The 12040-nt window shown below is 32.9% G+C and overlaps 1 protein-coding gene across 1 annotated transcript in view; it reads right to left on the bottom strand.

Moving 5' to 3' along the window:
* Nucleotides 1-12040, bottom strand: part of LOC129227847 (organic cation transporter protein-like) — a 41107-nt gene that overhangs the window by 23229 nt on the left and 5838 nt on the right. The window lies entirely within an intron of this gene.

Genomic DNA, 12040 nt, shown 5'->3' with positions numbered 1-12040 from the left:
AAAGCACGTTTTTGAAATTGAATTAAAACGTGCATTAAATTGTAAACTAATCCACAAGCTACTTTGTTCCGTCCCTTCGTGATGACCATTTTTTCAAAGCGATCACGTTATCAAAACCCCGCCCAATGTATCCCATACATCCCCCCCCCCCCCCGTGGCACCAATGTATCCCATAATTCCGACTTCAAGTTCATCTCCTACCACAGACGTGGCCTCTCTTAATTTTCTTTACTCTATGCCAACGACAGAGTAACTATAATAAAAGCTAATAAAAGGAAAGATATTTTAGAAATTATTTAAATAGTGCTGTTTTAAATGATCTTTAAATGCAGTGGTGTAGCAAAAAGAAACATTTCACTATGTTAACTCTCAGCATTGTAACCAGAATGTTTCTCAATTATTTCTCAAGAATGTAGCATAATCGTAGCAACAATGTTTTTATTTATAAAGAGGTTTGTACATTCAGTAAGTTAGACAGGGGCACGTTTACGCAGTGCCCTTTTCTCAAAACGAATTAAAACTGGACAGCCAACAGTCATAACAGATTGATACTGTTCCCTAGCAAATATTCTCACAAATTTTTGAGCATTAATCGAGCTTAGGTCTAGCATGCAGAATAATCTGTTTCTTTACCAAGTTGAGTAAATTTTGTGTTGAACGTTTTGAAGCTTATTGAGAATAAATAATATTTAGTTAAGAAAGAGCAAAAATATAAAAATTAGCAGAATTTATCATTTTTTGAGGATTGTATTTGTATGAACTGAAATGTTTTCAATTTTTTTGTACGTTAAAAATAAATCCAAACTTGGCGACGGAGCAAGTTTACGCGTTGACGTCGGAGCACCTAACGCACGTTCTTACAGTGTCTTACTTCTAAACGTGTCTTGGCGCTTTTTTTTTTTGCTCCGAATTGTCTCAAACCTTTTTAGTATTTTCCGGCTATTTAGTTTTGAAAATCACTATTTAATTTTTAATTGAGTAACAAATTCGTATCTTAGAGCTAACAATCATGTAGTACTGTCTTCATGCCCGTTCAGCTTTTACTTCATACACTATTCAGTCTGTAATAAATTGCTTTATTTTAACGATGGTAAGACATTATGTTCAAAACACTAACAGAACCACGTTAGGTGTCGAAAGAAATTAGCGCCAACGTGCCACGTGTCTGGGGCAAGTTCAAGCAACCGACTTGGACTCAAAAATAATTTTTTTAACGATTATAAACACAAAATGAGCAACAACTGAATATACCAATTTTGAATCCATTAACTGCTTCATAAAACCGCAATGTTTAAAATGTCCTGAGTTAAAACATAAAAATTAAAAAAATTATTGGAAAAAAATCCGCGTGAAAGTGTCCTGGTCTACCCTACAACCTCGTTTATCCAAACTAACTGGTACTAAAGGCAATCTGGATGGTCGAAAATCCGGATAGTATAGGTAAAATGTAAAGCAAATCCTTAAATAAGCCAAACTAACCATTCATGATAAAAAAAAGAAGAAAAAGAATTTTGACAGCTTGAATTCAAATTATGTTTTTCGCAATCATGAGTGTGTGTGTGTGTGGGGGGGGGATATGTGTGTTTGTGTGTATGGGGTATGTGTGTGTAGGCATGTGTTTGTGTCTGTGTGCAGGCATGAAAGTGTGGGTAGTTTTGTGTGTGTGTATATGTGTAAGTGTCTGTATGTATGTGTGTTTGTGTGTGTGTGTGTGTAGTTGTGTATGTGTGCGCGTGTGTGTAGGACATGGATGCAACCTGGAGACGGCTTTCGCTGTAGGAGCAGCAGCGTGAGGACCCGGTCGACGGTGATGGTGCGGAGGGTGGCGGTGGGAAAAATGATAGGACATCAAAACAGTCAGAAAGCAATAAGCAATTGTGATTGCTCAAAAAAGAATTTTGCCAGCTTGAATTCAAATTATGTTTTTCGCAATCACGAGTGTGTGTGTGTGTGTGTATGTTGGCGTGTGTGTTTGTGTTTGTGTGCAGATATGAGTGTGTGTTTGTGTGTAGGCATGCGCGCGTGTGTGTAGGATATGGACGCAACCTGGAGACGGTTTTCGCTAGTGGAGCAGCATCGGGAGGGGCCGGTCGACGGTGCTGCTGCAGAGGAAGGCGGGGGCAAATAAAATCATAGGAATTCAAAACTGTCAAGTGAGAACAATAAGCAATGTGATTGCTCAAAAAATAATAATAAATAAATAAATAAATAAAATAAAATAAAATAGGAATTAATTTGAATTTTGGCAGCTGGAATTCAAATTATGTTTTTCGCAATCACGAGTGTGTGTATGTATATAGGCGTGTGTTCTTGTCTGTGTGCAGGCATGAGTGTGTGTAGGTGTGTATGTAGGATATGGACGAAACCTGGAGACGGTGGTGCTACAGAGGGAGGCGGGGTAAAATAAAATCATAGGAATTCAAAACAGTTAAATGAGAACAATAAGCAATGTGATTGCTCAAAAAAAAAAAAAATTAAAAAACATGTTTTGTAGCAAAATTACATAGAATTGTTTAAAATACATAAACAAAATATCAAAACAATTTTTCACATAATTTCTTATCAAGGTTCCAACACGTGTGTCATTCGAATCAAGCACGGTAGATCCAACGCGTTATCATTATAGTTCAGCTGCAGTGGTGTTTGCCAGATTATCATCATTTATTGTTTGATCTATACGGGCGCTGTACATTCAATCAAAATAACAAGAAGTTCCGTCTAGAACTAGACGAGCCTACTTTCCCGTATACCCATACTACTTTCTAGTACCTGATCAATATTCTCAAAAATAGCTAAAATCGCAAATTTTTTCAAACATATATTTTTTAATATTTTAAGCTGATTTCTAGGAATAAAATATTCCTTACTTTTCTTCAAAAAAACGAACAAATAAAATAGCAGCACCTTTTAAACAAAGCAGCTAATACACTTCTTTCCATTAAAAAAATTTTTTTAACAGCTTTCAAAACGAAAAAATAATAATAAGTTCATTAAAATAAATACATCATATTAAAAAAAATCGTTTCTTTTTCCCCTGTTGCCGAAAATAATTTTTTAAACGAATTAATGCACTTACCAAAATAAAAAAAAAAAAACAATAAAATGTCAACTTAAAGAAATAATTTTCATTGTCAAAAAAAAAAAAAAAAAAAAAAAAAAAAAAAAAAAAATCGTCTGCGCATATTTTACGAGTTTATTCACCGAAAACTAAATACCTAAATTAAAACTTTAGCGTGAAAATAAAAACAAATCATATCAACAATAATTATTTCACACTTAAAACCACAGCAGCGGAGTCGGAGTCAATCTCATTTTGGGATAAAAGAGTCGGAGTCAAATATCCAAGAATCGGAGTCAGTCATTTGTCCTCCGTGTATAAATGTTTGCCAAAGCTACGAAGTCAGAGTCGAAGTCGGGGAGTCGGATTCCGATTAATTGTCGGGAACAGGAGTCAGAGTCAGTGTCAGGTCCCCCTAAATTCTCGGAGTCGGAGTCGGGAGTTGGTCGTCAAGAGCTATTTCCAACAAAGTTTGTTTGAAGTAAATCCGCCTTCAAGTACGGAATCTACATTGACTTTCAGTTTCCCCGTAGGCGCTAATGTTAAGGGATTTGAACTGTTCAAAATTGAACGGAAAATTGTTCAAATCAAAAAGATATCTTATATACAAGTTTTTTATCAAAAGCTTTTTCCTACAAAGTTTGTTTGAAGCAAATTCGCCTCACAGTTCGGAATTGCTTTGAATTTCCCCGTAGGCGCTAATGTTAAGTTTTTTTGAACTGTTCAAAATTGAACAAAAAATAGTTCAAATCAAAAAGTGAAATATGGGAATGAGGTGTCCTCGCCGAGATCTTTCGAACAAAAAAAAGTTTGTTCGAATCGGACTATTCATTCAAAAGTTATTAGGGGGGGACAGACAGACAGACCGACAGACAGACCGACAGACAGACAGACCGACAGACAGACAGACAGACAGACCGACAGACATTTTTCCCCATCTCAATACCCTACTTTCCAATTTTTAATTTTTCAATATTCATTTAATTATTTTATTTATTTTTGACTTTTTTTTGTTTTTCACGATATTTTTAAGATGCATTAAGCCTTCTTTCATGCTTTTTTCTTCTTTTTCTGACTTTTACTGGGAAAGTAGGCTAAAAAGCGAATGTTCTTGCTGTCTTAATTAAAAAGTATGCGAACATCAAAACTTTTAAGTTTCAGATTTATTCCGGATAAATGAGGTCCTACTGTACATTTTTGTGGTCTCACCTTTGTGAGAATTATGAGCTTATGGCTAATTTCAGTGTGCACCCTTATTGGCTTCTTGTTCTACTCGGAACTAGAAGCGATTTAAAGTAAGTAAGGAGTTTAGTATCAAACCAGCTCAAAACCAGCTCGATCTATGCATTTTCCCAATTCTTTTCTTTTTTTTTCTTCATAATTTGTCAGATACATCTTTGTCTATCTATACTATGACGCAATAAAGCAATTTGGAACGAATCCCTCTCAATCATGCCAAAAACACGTTTTACTTCAAAACCAATTCAACTCATGCTTTTACCGTGTCGCCACTGTAAAAACGTACGGGTAATGTCAACAACATTATTATAATAAATTGCTTAATCAACTCACACGTTTGATTGCTAAGGCATGGTTTTAAGGTGAGGAACCAATGGATTTAATCGAAATTTTAATGGAAATTTTTACCCCGCCCCCGCCCCCTCCTGCTGCACGCCCCGAGGTTGACTTGTTGTTTGCTGATTGGTCGGTTGTCTCTTGTCGTAAATTCCTACAGGTTGACCCATTTGTATAAATACCGGTGTCCACATTGTGACATTCAGTTCTCTCACGACTTTTTTGTTGTGTGGTAAGTCTTTTGCACCGATGAAGAAGCTCCATTGTAGTCTTGAAATAGCTATATGCTGTATTTTCTGGAGCATTTGTACCTTATTTAAGTTGATTTTTCACTTGAATCACATAAAAGAAGTCTATTTTGTGTTATTATCAGCTCACTCTAAACTATTTTTATCTGTAAATAATCAGACAATACTGCTAATTTAGAATCGAAAACAAAAATGAAATCATCCACCGAATTTTTTTCGATTGAAAAAAAATCTTAAGAAAAAATTAAATGGGCAAAGTGAATTTTTTTTTTTTTTGTCTTCCCTGTAAAATTTGTGAGAATAGATTAAGCTGATTTTGACAGTAAAGGCTTCAAGTTATGGTCGTTTTTTGCGCCTGCTGTTACTTTTGAGTTTCGGATATTATACTTTCCTTCCCGTTTCCTCAGCTGTCTCATGTACTTGAATCGGACAATCTGTTACTGTTTTACTTATACATTAAAAGTTAAAATTTATTCAATTTGATGTCTTTAAACAGCATCCTTATGTGGGAGTGTTTCTCAAAATCGTGTTCTGAACAGAAGGAAAGGAGGTCCTGATTATTAAATGCTAGATTAACTACGTTACACCTCTCTCTTAAGTTACTATTTTGTTATAGTGAGATTCTAGCAAATTCAGTACTAAAAAGAATATTATTTCAATCCCCTCCCCCTTATTTTTAAATCCTCTCAATTGACTACAAATGCAAAGTACAAATAAATGATTTTCAATAAAAAATGCATATGATAACTCCTAAAAGTCTAATCTAAGGTGAAACTTAACGCTTCAAATTTGTCAAGATGTCAAACATTTGCATCAATTTGAAAAAGATGAAGAGAAAAAAAAAAGATTCTCAAATGAAGTAACCCCAATTTAAAAATTTTTGACTTTTTCATACATTGATGTGTAAAAATTAGTTACTTCTACAACTTAGTGTATTGAGAACACTTTTCTTTTAAGTAGATGCAAATTATTTTATAAACTTCATAAGGTTGAACGTTTAAATTCAACGCATATAATGAAAGAAACTAGCATGACAGATAACGCATTAAAGTGTATTATTTTTAAACAGCATCTTTGTATGTGTTTCAAAATTGTATGAGGATCTGGAAGAAAAAAGGTTTTATTCATCAAAGGCTGTATTATCTAAGTTATTCTTTCCTAGTTTAATATATTCAATTACTTTTTTAGGAAAATAACTTCTCCCAATTTTACTAATAAAAAAGTACTATTTCAACTTATTTCTGACCTTCTTTTCTTCTGAGTTGAGTTCAACGTACAAATGTATAATTTCAATATTCAAAAAAAGTTCGTGAAATCTTTTACAAAAGTTTAAAATATCGAAATTCTTATGTCATTTTCAATTTCTGTCAAACTGTTGATCATTTATCTGGAAAAAAACTTAAAACGTAAGTGCATCAAATGTCAATATAAAAAATGACTTAGTTTGCACACAGATTTTAAAAATTAGCTAATTCTATAAGTAATCTTCGTGTTTCAGATCAGAATTTTGAACTGCGTTTTCCATTCAATATTTTTTATTTCTTTCTGATGCAAAGGCTTTTATGTCATTGCTCCTTTAAATTGAGTAAAAACTTGTTTATGAAAAGAAAAAAGAAACTTGTGTGATAACTCACAGAAGTATCTATCTTAAAATGTTCTGCACAAAATAGTGATAGGAAAAAAAAACGTTTTTCGTTCTGTGACATCATCCACAGCTTCTAAAAAATCAGCGCATCGTAAATGAATGTTTCTGTTAACTTTACTTGCTCCTTTTCTGCATAAATAAGCCCTCAAAAAATGTTTCGGTCTCATGGAACGCAAAAAGAATAAACACAACTATTTGTAGCGAGTATCGCCATAAGTTCCACGTTTGTGCCCCTACCGACAGCCTCGGAAGATAGATATTATCTTCCGGGTGTGTCGCCTGTACCTGTGTCTTTTCCCTAGTTGGAATGTTGCTGCAGTGAAAATTCACTTCAGATGAATTTTATTCTTCGATTAGTGTGGTACCCGCACGGCTTTTCCCGTAGTAGAAAATTAAAAGGTCATTTGATTCGCCTGTACATTTACAAATATTGGATGCATGGGCGCCCATACGCAAAATTATAAGGGGGGCTCTGATATTTTCCCCATGGTTTAGCAAGATATTTTCCCTATGGAAACCTGTTTCAGGACAGATTAGAGACATTAAAATTTGACATTTTTAATAACTTATTCATTAATGGCTGGAGAAGAAATGTTTTTACATTTTTGCAAAGAAAAAAGTACTAAAAGCAAGGAAGTTCTAATTTCTAAGGAGGGCTCGAGCCCCCACCCCTGGCCCCCTATGTGGGCTCCCTTGAATGGATGATGAATTTCTCGCCAAATTGCTATGTAAATTTGCTCGTCCATGTTACGGTAATTTACTCGTCCTTTTTATGATAATTTGCACTATAAAATGTTTTTAAAATTGGAATAGAAAAGAAAAAAAAAATGAATTTTTGAAATATTGCATCGAAGTGCACACCCCCATGCAACAAACTAATTGTGTGTCGAATTTCATGAAAATCTGCCGAACGTTCTAGTCGCTATGCGCGTCGCAGAGATCCAGACATCCAGAAGAACTTCCAGCTTTATTATTAGTAAAGATAAAGAAGATTTAATTTTTATTGCTATGTGATTTCAGCTCCAGTTTCTAAAAAATCTCCGTCTTAATATTTCAGGTCTCTGCAATCGTTACTTAATGCATCTCTACATAAATAATTACGCTTTATACTTGTATTTTTCATAAGAAAGAATGTTGCTGCAGTGCAATTTCATTTCAGGTAAATTTTATCGTTGTGAATTTTATTCTTCAGTTAAAATTTTATCGTTCAGTGATTTCAGACGCAATTTCTAAAAAATCTTCGTGATGATAATTTATGTCTCAAGTGGTTGCTTAATACTTTTTTACACAAATACTTACGCCTTGTACTTGAGTATTTCATTACATGGAATGTTGCTGTGCAGTGAAAGCTCACTTGAGATAAATTTTATTACGTAGCAGTAATGTGTTTGCACTGTGTTTAGAGATAAACGCAGTGGTGGCAATTAACGCCCCCCCCCCCAGAGATACTTTTTATGATTACTTATTTATTTTATTTTCCAGTTTAGGAACCAAAACTATAAATTATAAAAAAAAGCAAAAATGTCAATATTTCGGAACATAATTATCTGTTTTACTTTGTTTTTCTGTTTACGGAACATAATAAACAGTAACTTTTTGTTTATCTATTCACTGTTTAGATATTAGTAAGTCAATTATTTTACTTATACAAGCCATACTTGTTTAATGAAATCATCAAAACACTTTGAGTTAAATAATGTTAAGTAAAATTCATGTTTAAGTGTTTCTTACGGAAAAGTTATTGCGCACATAATTCATCAAAACAAGGGTGCCCATATACAAAATTTTAAGGGGGGGGGCTCAGATATTTTCCCCGTTGTTCAGCAGGATATTTTCCCTATGGAAACCGATTTCAGTACAGATTAGAGTTATTAAAGTTTGACATTTTTAATAAATTATTCATTAATGGCTGGAGAAGAAATGTTTTTATATTTTTGCAAAGAAAAAAGTACTAAAACTAAGGAAATTCCAATTTCTAAGGGAGGGGGCTTGCCCCCCCTCTTACCCCCTGTAGGGGCGCCCTTGCATCAAAACCTTAAGAACGTGAGTTATTATATTTACATCAATTTTCACTGCCCTCAAAACCAGCCCTACCAAAATTTTGTAACTTTTCTCTTTTTTTTTTTTTGTCGCCGCTAAAAGTCCCATGGCTGTTATTTGTCCACTTTTTTGCCCCCCCCCCCTCTACTTATATGAATGTTAAAAAATTTAGGTTTTTGTTTTTTGGTGAAAATATTTTTTAGTTCACAAAATTTTCAATATTTTGGACACTTCTCCAAAAATTCAAGAATGGATTTGATGCTTTCGATTTGACTCGTCTTTTGCCTTACTGTTTGCTCATGAATGACAATAAAGGTTCCTGTTCATCTCATTTTGATTAACTGTGGTTATGAAATTATTTTTTAACTATTGCATAAACTCCATTATAAACTTTTTCTTATTTTTTCTCAACATTAATAATTTTACTTCTGTACAGATGTAAGTTTTCTACATGTGTTCTTAACTTTATTCTTGGAATTTTGAACTTTGGCTTTCAATTGTAATATATTCGGAAAAAGGAAAAATTATGTATCATACTGGGGAGTATCAACTTTAAAAAAAAAAAAAAAATTTATACTTGGAAAATAATTTTTGTACGTGTTGCGGGTGTAATCGTACCGTCTCGCCGGCAACAAGTGCAAATCATTATACAAATGGTAAAATCAGCGTGACAAGAATAGATGTTGCAAAAATGATTGTATTTATTACTATTTTTATTATTTATCATTGTTATTGTGATTGTTTACAAAGTGATACCAGAAGTTATTGTTGTAGAAGCGTTCTAGTAATAATAATAATAACAATGGGTTGTTTCCTCTTCAGTCAAAAGTAGTACTTTTTGTCACTGAAATTGATAGAATAAGCAAAAAATAATAATAATAATAACAAGGACCCAGAAAATACTTTCATTTTTCCAACAGTTATTTTTTAATTAATTTTTTAAAATGTCCGATTTTTCAAACAAGGCGTGGTCTTTATGACGTCACAAATGATGCTTTTTGACGAATCTTTGTACAGCGATTGCACGTTATGATAATCAAGGAGCGAATTAAAATGGCGCTCTACGCTTGCTATCAACCATATCGTTGCCAATACACGTGAGTAAAGATGTGAATTAAATATATTGTGACGTCATCGGCAGAAGCATAAACAATGAAAGCGCTCCGATTTAAGTAATATTTTTAATATTAACCTCAAACACATTATTTAAAAAATGGTCAGATCCCATGTTTTTAAGCATGCTCTTTCAAAAAAAAAAAAAAAACTTTTAAAATTTTGGAAACGACCCCATTTTTTTTATTGCCATTTTTTTCGTTATTATTATATTGTTATTGTATTAGTAATAATAGTAAGTGTTGTGTTGTTGAATCATTCTCATTAATAACAGTGTTACAATGGAAAAGGGAAACTTTAACGATATCATGTCTTTATCAATGTAAATAATAATACCATAAATGATAATGAACGACTCTTTAGTATCATCATTACCATCACTGAAATGATAACGACGACGACAGCAATAACAATATTAATAATAATAATAATCCGATTCGATTTGTTCGCTTTGTGTTATATTCCTAGGATGTGCATAGTTCGTTTAAAATTTCGCAATTAGATAAGTTCTTTAAACGGATAAAAAAAAAAAAAAATTTTACCGTAGCGATATTTTCAATGATAATTTTTTACTATTATAATCAGAACGGGATACAGAAGTTTGATAGGAATCCAGAACATAAGGATATATAATACAACTAAAGTGAGTCACCCCTATTACTAATAGTTTCTCACTAGGTGAACAAAACAGGTATGAAACTAAGTGGAAGAGCCTCGAACAATAATAATAAAACACAAAAACATGTAGGTACTCAAAAACAAATTTTTACTGTGATTGAATAAAGATTACCGAAAATAAAACAGAATACTTCAAATGATAAGAATCGAAAATTTATGACCCAAGAAACTATTTCTAGTGAGATAAAAGAATTTACTTGTTGTAAATATGATAGAAGTATGGAACATTAAAATGCTTCCTTCTTTTATTACTTAACGACGTACATTAAACCTAAAATACAAAAGATATTGTAAAACATCTGCCATTTCTGTAAACAATGTAAACTGCGTCTTTATAACTTTTACACAACAACATCTCTCTGTATACGTTGAGAATCTAGCGGTTTAAACTTAAAATTTTTAAACACAGAAAAAAGATATTTTGTTAAATTATTACTTTTTAACAGTCAATTTAATTAAAATTTACATTAGTAGTAAATGCGTAACATACCAAAACATATGCTGCCGTGTGCAGGTAAACGGCAGTATCTGCAGAAATGAATTTTCGAGATATTTGAAGAAACGCGTTTTGGATTCAATACTAACAATAGAGGAAGGTAATAATTAGACGTTTTTTTTCCAGCGAAAACCAAATAAGCGAACTTGTACAATAAAGCTAAAGTACAATAGATGACAAAAATTGCAAAATAAAATAAATAAATAAAAGTTAAAATAAATTAATTTGAATTTTGACATCTTGAATTCAAATTATGTTTTTCGCAATCACCTGTTTTTTGCGTGTGTGTGGGTATGTGTGTATGTAGGCGTGTGTGTTTGTGTTTGTGTGCAGGTATGTGTGTGTGTATGTAGGGATGTGTATATATGTGTATGTGTGTGTAGGTGTATGCGTATGTGTATGTATGCGTGTAAGTGTAGGCAAGTAAGTGACGCAACCTGGAGACGTTTATCGCTAGAGGAGCAGCATCGTGAGGCGACTGGCCGACCGTGTTGCTGCAGAGGGAGGCGGGGGAAAATAATATCATAGGAATTCAAAACAGTCAAATGAGAACAATAAGCAATGTGATTGCTCAAAAAAAAAAAAAAAAAGAAAAAAAAAAAAAACGAAATAAGCACAGCCTTTATCTTGCCAAGGCAGTAAGTTTCTTAGAATAGAGACTGTTTTCTCGCTTATCAAATTGCTAACCCTAAAAAGGTATTCATTCTTATTTAAATTACAGCAAAAGCAGGATTTTAAAAACTCTTTTATAACTTTCATTTGATCATATTACTTCAACTTTATTAATGACAGCATTGCAAGTAAATGAATTTGTTTTTAATTGGTTTTCGTGTTCAGTTCTGAAAATTTACGTAGCTGTATTTGCAAGGTTATTCATGATACCCTCCAGAGTTTCGAAGCTCTGTAGTACAAAAACAAGACTAATGCAGCAAAAAAGAAAATTTGAAAGAACATAGAAATTATTCAAATTTTATTTACGTTGCACGATCTACCTCAAAAGTAAAAGTTGTGTCAATTGACGAATGTTCAGGAAAAAAGAAGAGAAAAAGAGAGAGAGAGAGAGAATTTCCTACATCAATGTGTAGAAAAAAGCAATTTTCTGACTCAAAATTAAAACTTAGATCTCAATGGTTTATATATATATATACACTGCTCAAAACAATTAAAAGATATTGTAAGTCTTTGTA

The sequence above is a fragment of the Uloborus diversus genome, chromosome 8 (assembly GCF_026930045.1).
Source record: "Uloborus diversus isolate 005 chromosome 8, Udiv.v.3.1, whole genome shotgun sequence".
NCBI classification, from domain to species: domain Eukaryota; kingdom Metazoa; phylum Arthropoda; class Arachnida; order Araneae; family Uloboridae; genus Uloborus; species Uloborus diversus.
This window is presented reverse-complemented; position numbering and strand designations above follow the sequence as displayed.